Raw genomic sequence first — 9,641 nt, 5'->3', positions numbered from 1 at the left:
GTTGTCGTACAATCAAGTGTAAATCAATTGCACTTCTATCGCATTTCCTTCCCCTCATCATCTGTAATTCCATACTTGTTCCCAATTTTAATCAAATACTCATACATTTTAAAGCCCTTTCTGGATCACATCTCACACACCTTAAATCCACCTTAATTTACTTTGCTTAAAATCTCAACACTCGCATTCAATTTACTTGATTTGTGGTAATAATATTAAAACAATCAAATAACACAATCTAGGTTTGCTTGAATTCAATTATTAAAGATATCCACCAAATCAAATTTATAATGGAATGAAAAGAGATTGATTTTATCTATTTTATGAATTTTTTTCCATACTTCAAAATTTAGGTAGTTCAAATCAATATCAAAGTGATTGATAAAAATATTTATCTCTTAAAACTATGAGATAGAGCAGAGACACCCTAAGATGATAGGAGAGACCCTTAGATGATAGGGGTACCAAAAATTGTTATAATAGGTGGACCAAAAGGGTCTTATAGTTTCTAAAAAAGATTGGTCCAATTTTTCAAAAAATAACTAGGCATGTAGTGCCTAAACATGATTTAGTGTACACTTATTAGTTTTATCACCACTTTGAAATTATCCTACGAAAGGCGCATTTCCTGCTCGTCCTCGTCATCTCTAACTCCATACTTGTGTCCAATTTTAGTCAAACACTGGTACACTTCATACATCGGAGGCCTTTCCTCCGGATTACATCTCACACACCTTGAACCAACCTCCATTATTTCCTTCACCGCTGATTTCTCTTCCCGTGACAAAATATACTTCTCTTCCACATGCTCTTCTACTGCCCGCTCTGCGTGAGCGCTGCCGCGTCGTATCCATTCGATCAACGTAAATTGCTTCCCACTTTCCTTGTCCGTGACTGCCATTGCATCGCCAGGCTTTAACCCACTTATCACTTCGAATACGACTACTCCTAAGCTGTACACGTCCCCTTTCAATGTGCCCGAAGACCGAATATTCCTCAACTGTTCCGGCGCATCGTATTGGAATTTCTTTACCTCGGGACAAATGCTTATACAAATCTCGCCTTCATCGCCGGTGAATCTGGCTAATCCGAACCCACAAATGCGGGGCTCATAATCTTCATCCATATAAATTACTCCCGAACTCATGTTGCGGTGAGTGACAGAAGGATTGCAGATGTGGTGAAGCCAAGCCAATCCTCTCGAAATTCCGATACAGATCTTGATTTTAGTGGGCCAGTCCAACTGATTCTGGTCTCTGTGAAGGCCGTGGAAGCAACTGAGTAGAGTTCCTCCGCCCATGTATTTGTAGACGAGCAGCCGCTCTTGATCGTCGGCAATGCAATAACCCAAAAGAGGAACCAAATTGCGGTGTCTGAGATGCCCCAATGTCTTCATCTCCCACTTGAACTCTTTGTCACTCTGCCCCGCGCATGTCCTCAGCTTCTTCACGCTCAACAAAGATCCGTCGGGCAGCTCGGCCTTGTAAAACACTCCCGTCCTATCACTCCATGTGATGTTGCCTTCGCTGAAGTTGTGGGTGGCATCCAAAATGTCACCCAGTCTCATCCTCTTTATGGGCTTCTCGAACAAGAAGACCTTTTTGGACCTCCGGGCGCCCTGCTTTAATGGCGGCAGTGACGATGCTTGTTTTGAAATCCAGGTGCGAGTGCAGAGAACGGTGCAGGTAACAATTGCAATGCCGTTGAGAACAAGCGCTGAAACAATCACAGTTCCCAACGAGTTTGGTGGTTTGGGTTCTCCACATCTCCTGCGCAAGGGTTTCCCGCATAGTGCAGGGTTTTCCTGAAAAAGATGGGCGCTTTCAGAGGCCCATTTAGCGGGTATTGGCCCTGAAAGATTGTTGTTTGCAAAATTGATGTAGTTGAGCCGCTCCAGCTGCGTCAATTCCCAAGGTATTGAGCCGCTGAGGTCGTTGTCATTCAAGTGAAGGACATTCAGGTAAATACAGTTGGCGAGCTCAGTGGGAATCGATCCGGTAAAGTGGTTGGATGAAAGATTAAGTTTCACAAGAAAAGGAAGCCATTTGCAGATATCTTTTGGGATTGGGCCAGAGAGACTATTGCCTGAGAGATCCAAGTAAGTCATACTCCCACAGTACTTGAAGCCGCTGGGAAAATGCCCCGAGAGCTCCATTGAAGGGAGCTTAACGCTCATCACTCTGCCGTCATCGTTATGCCAACACTGAACTCCCTCGAAGTTGCAGATAAAACCTTGGGTGTTGTTCCCGAACCGCCACCTGAAGAGAGACTGATTTGGATCAGTCAATTCTGCTTTACTCTCTTTCAGGCACCGTATGCCATCTTCTGGATACTGTGGGCTTCTTACGAGGGCACTGTTGAGGAGAGGCAACTCAAAGAAGAGGAAATAGAGGAGGATGAAATATCCAAACATTCTCATGGCGTCCGCGGCGCAGATCTAATACTAACACGGGCAGTTCTCTTCCCCAATAATTCTCACAATGACTCAATGTAAAACATATGACTACCTGCTCTGAAACACCACTTTGTTTGATTTTCAATGGATACATCGCAGCATTGACCATATTATCTTCCACGTGAACTTGGAAGGAACAATGAAAACTAGAATACCGCTTTACCGGCAGCACAGAAGCTTCGCATGCATCATCGCTCTGATCGACCACACTTCTAATCGTTTGACTCAGCCCGACTTGTAAGATTACGCTCACACTTTTCAGTGGATGAGCTTGTTATCACCGCCCCAGAAGATTCCCGTGCATCTTCACTACCATTCTCAGTCAACACGGCATTGCTATGCGTACAGTACGAGCACGACTAACAGTAATTTCAGACAGTGCTGATGTTGATCATTTTCCTCCCCTTAATACGACATGACTTTTCAAATTTGTCGAGTCTTGTGAAGTTCCTCGAAGGAGTTTGGTGCTTACCACTCGAAGTATTTCGTGACATATTGACCAAAGGTGAATTGTCTCACTTTCATTAGGAGATATTTTTATCTAAGAGTAATTAGGAGACTTTTATCCTAAGGGTTTGTTTCATTGTATGAAATATAGGGGAAAGGAGTGGATAGATGAGCAGGTCCAAAACATATTATAGTTAATGAACAAAGAGATTAAGACACAAATTATTTGGAGCATAAAAAGGGTATATTCAATTGAGGAGAATGTGGTCTATTGATTCTTCTACTTGTTTACGTATCTTGTTAATTCACTTGTATAAATTGATTTATACATGTTAAGAATCTAGTAATTTACTATAGCTTATTTTTGTATGCACCCTAAAATGGTCGCCTAGACTATGGGCCCCCATTATTCAATTTATCAATTAATCAAATTTCCTAAATCATGGTTTGCAATATTTTATTAAATCAATTTCTTTGATCAAATTCGATTATTTATTTTTCTAAAATTGATCATTTTATCTTAAGTCTTGTTTAATTAAAAGAAAATATCCTTTTTAATTAAATAAAATAAGTCCCCATTTAATTAAAAGAAAAACTCTCTTTTAATTAAATTCATCCACATTTAATTAATTAAGAGAAAAACCCCTCTTTTAATTTAATTAAATATTTTCTATTTAATTAAAAGAACTTGCTCCCTTTTAATTAAATAAATCCCACGTAAAAAAGGAAATAAAATAAAATAAAAATTAAATAATTTTAAAAAAAAAAAATTCTCTACACTTGAATGCACATATCTCTAAGTGGGAGTCCTCTTTTTTCCTCTTTCAACTTTCTTTTCAAACACTCCTCTTTTCTCATTGGTGAAATTTTGTCTCACATGGATCAAACTCTATTATCCCATATTGGTTGTGAGAAGCCTCTCACCTCCATATTTTCCTTTATAAGAGAGAGCCCTCTCCTCATTTTAGACATCCACAATTATACTATTGTTATGCTACAGGTTTAGAAAGTGATTTTGGAGAAAGAGTTTGAGCATTAAAGATTTTTGTGGAGAACTTCTATTTTCTTGTCTTATTCTCTCTTGCATCCATGGCTTCCATCATGAGGTTTCATCCTTGCATTTTCATATTATCTTAGAGTCATATTTATTTTTATAGATCAATATTGCATTATTATTTCCTTTCATAGACTAGATTTTCTTTCTTGCATTGCTTTGCATTGTTATCATTTAGATTAGTTTTCATCTTCATTTGCATTAATATTTTTATCCTTGAATCTCTTGTTTCATGATGTACTTGCATGAGCATAAACTAGGTCAAACTGAGGACCTCCATTACGAACCCTTGCACTCCATGAATAGAGAGCTATGAGCCGCCATTTGAGACCTTATTTTTGAGCAATCTTGGATATAATGACTCATAGAAGTGTGCTTACATTTTAGGCATACAATTTCAATTTGTTTCTAAACAATATTGTAAGGACTTTCTTTAATAACACTTATTCATTCATTATATAAAAAAAAGTTTTCCAAGTTTAGATACAATTGAAATTGTTCAATATGTAGAATTTTGATAATGTCAAAAAAAAAATGTTATAAAAAAAATTAAAATAAATAATAAAGTTTAAAATAGTACTTAAATAAATAAATGTTACACACACCTAGGCTAACTTTGTGCACCTATATTCCCTAATCCACATGTTGAAATTTACCGATTTATAGCGTATGTTAAAATTTTCCGATTTATACTCATTGTTGATCTCTAAGCCTAAGTTGTCTATTAATGTCTAACACTTAGTCATTTCCAAGGCAGTGTTGGATGGTCATCATTGCGACCAAGCCATCCATACAAGGCCGAGCTACAAAGGACTTGTTTATTTTTTATCACATGTCGAGCAAGTCAAAGGTTGCTGAGTACTCTAGTTGAGACCAAGCAAACATATAAGCCAAGCAACATAATTGAGACCAAGCAAGTAAAAAGACATTTATTGTCGAGTGAACAAAATATATTGAGTGAGTAGCAACCAAGTGACAACATAAATGTTAGTTATGATCGAGCGTCAGAACATTCAAGTGTCAAGTAAACCAATATTGACATATGAGTTTGTAATTGCACAAACACTTATGTAAATCATTCTAGCTGACCTCTACATGACATTAAAGATTGTAGAGATAATTAAGGAGGAGAATACATGTTTTGTTAGAGAGTATTAATCTATATAGGCAAGTAGAGTAACCAATCAGAAAATCAGAATGGAAAATGACAAAATGATGAAATATGGATCGTTGATCCTAATCTAGAACTTTCTACGATTATCTATTTAAGAAGGGTTCCTATCCTAGGATCAAAACAATAAGCGTGCATGTGAATGGAAGTGAAGTGAAGGAGAGAACAAGCTGAGTACAGAGTGAAGGGAGGCTAAGAATGAAAGGAGTTCTGTTAGGGCAACCAGAGTAGTGAAGGATAGAACAAAGATATAAGATATGAAGATCAGATTGTGATTTTGAAGAGAGGAGATTTGTAATAAGCTTTTAGATAAAACCAAAGGGTCAGGTACTAAATCAATTTTAAAAAATTGAGTCAGGGAAAATCTCTTAACAAAGTGGTTCTAACAAACCTATTTCAAATATTCTAATAGAGTCCTTACTTTATTGTAAGTGTAAAATCTTTGAACAGGGTAAGCCCTAACAATCTTAAATACTTTTAATAGAGTAGACCCCTCATATGGTAGATCATCTAATATGGTCAAAATTGTAGCCCTAACAGGTTAACTTTGTTGTTGCAACAACGAAGATTTGTGGGTTTCATCCCCACCCCAGTTTTACCTTCATATTGAAGTGTTTTCGAGTAACCAAAATCATTGTGTTATGTGTTGATGATTTTCATGGACGTCATGCTTAGATATATTTATTTTTAGTATTACATGTTTATATTTATATGGTATAAGATCTAAAATATGAGATGGATTAGGTGTGAATTGTTAAAACATAGAAAATTTTTATAGATCCTGCTTCACCCCCCTCTCTCAGTATCTTGTTTCCTATTAAGATTTCCAACAATTGGTATAAGAGCCTAGTTCTCTTGAAAAATTCTAACAACTTGAGAGAATACGATCTTGAAGATTGAGGAATACAAGAGAGGAAAAATAATTGAGAACCAGATGATTGAAATCTAGAACATATTACAAACAATCTAAAGGAGCAAAAGAAGAATTGAGGAAATCCTTAAGGAAAAGGAAAGAAATGACCATTCAACAAAATGATACACTATACAAGGAATTTGATACACAAGGATTGCTTAACAATGAGAATACTAATGACAGTAATGCAACAACTGTAGATCTACTAGAGAAGAACAACATTTTGAACAAAGAAGTCAAAGAATTTAAGAGAGAACAAGAAATTCAAACAGTAAGATTATGTGAAGTGATTGAGCAAAAGAAAGAAGTAGAAGAAGACTAAGTCATGGCTGAAAAAGATGAAAGATAAATGGCTGCTAGACTTGAAGAAAGATCATTTGAGGTGCACAAGCTCACAAACAATCAGTTGGACATGATGAACCAGTCGTTTTGTTGAAAATCAGGAGTTGAACAGAAAGGACATGGAGATCTCATAAATCCGAGATTACAAAGTGACCAACTAAGAAATAAGTTAAGATCCGTGAAAGAACTACTAGAAATAATGAACAAACCAAGTGAAGCCATCAGATACTTTGAAGAACTAATGAGATCACCAAGGTCATCCAACAATACTTCTAGTCTAGGACATGACAAGCACTCTTCATCTATTGGGGAAGGAGAGTCATCAAAGAATGGAGAGAAAAGATATGCAAAATCTAAAGGAAAACCTACTTTTCATCATTGTGGTAAACTTGGACACATTTCTAACATATGTAGGAGCAAAAATGATATGCAAAACCCTAAACCTAAGTTTACTGGTAACAGTTTTAATTGTAAAAAGGAAGGACACCAAGCACATAAATGTAGAAAAAAGAAAAGTGACGCAACCACTACATCTAGATTTGAAGGAATTTGTTATAAATGTCAGAAATATGGACATAGAGCTCATGAATGTAGATCCAAGGAAAAATCTAACTAGATATATGAAAAGAAAACACATGCACCTAAGCACGGAAACTCTTACAATTGGGATTAAAACACATGGTATAATTGTCATTATTGTGGAGAGTATGGGCACATTCCAAAGAATTGCATAAAGACATATTTCAGAGGTAACTATAAGAAATGGTTGAATGGAAACCTATTTTATTTTAGTTGTCTTAAAATTGGACATGTTAGTAAGAACTACAGGACCAACACCAAACAATGGAAAAAATAAAGGGAAAGGAAAAGTTGAGGTAAAGAAAACATGGAGAAAGATAGTGGAAGTTGGAAGCAGTGAAGAAAGAAAAGCCAAGATCACCAAATCCAATGGATCAGGTGATCACACCCCTTCTAACTAAGAAAAAGAAGGTATGTAAGGGAGTGTTTCCTTAATGAAATATTATACATCATTTCCTAACAAGTAAACAATTAAAAGTCCATATCAACATGAATCAAGATGCATTAGGAAAGATCTGAGAGAAGTATTGGGTAATGAAATATGTTTGACTATCAAGTGTCGAGTATCAGTAATATAGTCTATATTGACTAAGCATTGCAATATAGAAAAAGAACATACAATGACCAAGTTGATGTATTAGGCAAGCGAATCAGTATTAACTAAGCAAGGTGATAGTGATTGAGTATTTGAAAAGAGGCACGAAAGGCAGAGACAATTGTTATGCACCTACAAAAGTACAAATGCATTTATTGTAGACCTAATCAACAAAATTTAAGGTATATATCAAATTTGGGTATTCATTTTTACTTTACCAAGTGAATTCAAGTGCATAGGTGATTCAGAGGTGATTAAGGCAAATTTAGCGACAAAGTAAGCGAATCATGGTGTGCCATTGGAAATTTGATAGAACTCAATAAGTAAAACCTTTATTATCGAGCTAGTTATTTTCTAAAGTTGTCAAAGAAAAGTTTGTTTGAAAAGCCTAGTTTGAAATGACATCATTTGCAACTGCGAGTGAAATGGTGAAGGAGAGAAGCAATAGAAGATGAAATTGGTCCTCTATCGTCAATTCCACCAAAGATTCTAACAATTCAGGATGTACGATCTTATTATATGTTCAAAATCAAAGAATTCAAATATTTTGAGCTGAGAACAACTTATGAGAAGTTATCTGATAATGGGGTATTAAAGGATGAGTATAAGATTATTTTCAAGAGAGAGCTTACCCATGCCCTAGGTTTTCTAAAAGTCTTCAAAATGGAATGGATTTGGATTAGGTTGAGTCATATTCATGATAGGAAGGTATGATTAGAAGGTGGGCCAATTAAGATCACAAGGCCATCATATGTCGAGTAACAAGCTACCCTACCTTGGATAGACCAAAGTCAATAAGATGCACAGCAAGAAATGAAGTTGAGAAATCGACAAAATCTAAATGAAACGGTTGAGGTATGTCAATCAATGGGATTGATGACCATGTTGTCAAATTTGTAGTACGAGTGATTGCACATAAGTTTTATCAGTCGAGTCGACTGAATAATGTGCCATGCATTGCAGTGGACCTAGGTTACAAAATCATTAAAAAGGATCACAGTTATGATATTGCTGGGCTACAACTGCAACAATTGACAAAGAATATTGGAGCTATAAGGAAAGCGAAGATTACATCGTGCAAGGTTAGCTCTCTGTTTGTTTGTATATTTTTCTATGTACAAAATTTATTTCCTACTGTCAACAGAGTAACATGAGATAGGAGTAGGCCAGCTATGAAGAAAATAAATGACTTGATAAGTCAACTAGGAGAAAATTTTGAGGCAATTATGGATAACTATTTTGAGGAGTTCAAGAATAAATAAGAGAAATCGTATGAGGATTCCTAAGTCCATTGTAGATAAATAAGTACTTTGATGATATATATTTCGTAAAGGAGCACCTAGGGATTGCTTAGGTAGTCTAAATGTTACTTGTTTCAGTTGTGTGTGTGTGTGTGTGCCTTAGGGAATTTTTGATGTGTTTTTCATAAGGTCATGTTGACCATGGTATTATTACAATAGGGATTTTGTTCATAGGATCTTAGAACCTCTTACTAGGTGCACTTAGGGGCTAACAAGTTTTAAAGCACTCTGATTTGCACAAACTTGATGATGATGTCATCATGAGTTCAATAGGGTCTAGGTTGGATTAGATTTTTTTTTTTACCTTAGTTGAGGCTCTTGGTTGAGTTTGGGAAGAAATGGAGTTCATTGGACTAAGTTTGGGAAAAATTACTAAAAAGATGTAAAAGTTGCATTGTGCAACTTTGCAACTTTGAAAATTTGCTTGAGCAACATTGTAAAGAAAGTTGCAATTCGATGGGGATGAATCCTAAGGGGAAAATAACCACCCAACCACCCTATATAAGGCATTCCAAGAACTATGAACAAGGTTGGATTCTCATTGTACAGATTGAGTGTTTTGGCAATCAACATTTTGAAGCAATTTGTATGCAATTTCTTTGTTATTGATGACAGTAGGTAGTTATAAATTCAAGATCCATATTGTAACTTGTGTATCCTTTGAATTACATGTTTTATTGATTCAATGTGTTGGTAGATGGAGATTTTGATCATTTTGTTTTCCTTTTGTGAAATTGTTTGGTTTTACACTATCACTGGTCTTGTCCAAGCAATTGTTGAAGAT

General features: G+C 36.0%; 1 pseudogene across 1 annotated transcript; it reads right to left on the bottom strand.

The window, feature by feature from the left end:
- Positions 1–433: 433 nt before the first annotated feature.
- LOC149568407 (putative inactive receptor kinase At1g27190 pseudogene) lies at positions 434–2,479 on the bottom strand (annotated as a pseudogene). Its single transcript, XR_016362559.1, has one exon. The product of XR_016362559.1 is annotated as a putative inactive receptor kinase At1g27190 pseudogene (transcript).
- Positions 2,480–9,641: the final 7,162 nt, after the last annotated feature.

The sequence above is a fragment of the Cupressus sempervirens genome, chromosome 3 (genome assembly GCF_028749045.1).
Source record: "Cupressus sempervirens isolate cs-2001-9-10 chromosome 3, ASM2874904v1, whole genome shotgun sequence".
NCBI classification, from domain to species: Eukaryota; Viridiplantae; Streptophyta; class Pinopsida; order Cupressales; family Cupressaceae; genus Cupressus; species Cupressus sempervirens.
The sequence above is the reverse complement of the archived record's forward strand: the minus strand, read 5'-3'. Positions and strand labels throughout refer to the sequence as shown.